The sequence below is a fragment of the Pinus tabuliformis genome, chromosome 3_1 (genome assembly GCF_031772625.1).
Source record: "Pinus tabuliformis cultivar Carrire ecotype Pingquan chromosome 3_1, CPIR1, whole genome shotgun sequence".
NCBI classification, from domain to species: domain Eukaryota; kingdom Viridiplantae; phylum Streptophyta; class Pinopsida; order Pinales; family Pinaceae; genus Pinus; species Pinus tabuliformis.
Genome location: NC_142301.1, coordinates 766,787,545 through 766,788,941, shown reverse-complemented (window position 1 = coordinate 766,788,941; position 1,397 = coordinate 766,787,545).

Genomic DNA, 1,397 nt, shown 5'->3' with positions numbered 1-1,397 from the left:
TGGATGCTTCGGCATGTATAAATATGTATCGTAAAAGGAAAATAATGAAAAATCAAGCTGGTAGTCCCGGTTTTGGGATCTAGGGGAAAATCTCTATGTATATGTGTTTTATGTGTTATGCTTTCGCATTGTTTATTTTCTATGTTTTAGAATTTGTATGCAGGTAATTTCTGTATGGGGTTAAAACCTACAGTGACATCGATGCTTGTTCAAATGGGAATCTGTGAGAAAATTTTCGAGTCTTCTCCTCTAGAGGTCAAAGTGGAAATTATCCACTTAGAGGAAAAGGAGTTAAGTGGTCATTAATATTTATTTGGTTCAGAGAATGGAGGAAGTAACATCAACTGAGGAAGTAACCTTAAGTGGGTTCTTGATTTAGGGAAGTTTCGTAAGAGAAGAATTCACTTCCTCCATTCTAATTGTTTGCATCATCAGTTCGAAACTATACTAAGCATAGTAATTAGGGATAAGCAGGTAGAAAACTACAAGTTGTTCTTTACATGGATAGACATATCTATTTTGATATACAATTTCTAGAATTTTAATTTAATTATGAATTATTATTAGGTGAATGGTAGGGATTTACCCTCCATAGAATATTCACAGAATATTCAAAATATTCTTAATAGTATTCAAAAATCAAGGTTGATATTTATCTCAAAATTAGTTATGCCCTTTTTTGCACTTTTAATTAAATTGATTAATTAAAAAAATGGCGTATGAACATGAGTTATGATTTTTTGAGGTATGTAATATTAGTAGGCATGGTATTGGCCCATGGTATTGTAACAAAACCTATTTACATGTTAAAAATTTCCATGCTAAAGTGGGTTTGATTCTCCATGCTTAAGAATCTTGTTACATTTAATAAACATGTGTGTGCGTGTTTAACTCATATATTAATTCTTTTTATAAATATTATTAATAATAATTTAAACTAAAGTTATATATATATATATATAGATATATCTTAGCAATGTGAGATGTATTAAGTGTTTTGATGCCTATCGATGTTCTTTAGCCATTTAATTTATATGGTTGTGCTAGTCATACATGTCATGCATTAAAGGAAACTTCACTCCTTAAATGGATTATTACTAGAATTCACCACATTAATTTAAGCAGAAATATTTATTTCCAATATTTATTAACCCTAAAATTTATACAGACATTGCTTCATATACATAAATAGTTGAAGTTTCAAATTCAATCCCTAGAAATAGGGAAACTTCGTACAATCTTTAAACTCGTGTAAGTAAACATATTTACCATAAGTTACTACCCACCATAATTTAGGAAGTATTTTGCACCAAAATACATAGGATTCATGTGTAAACAAGTATACATACCATAAGTTACTACCCATCATAATTTATGCATTATGTATCATAGAAAAT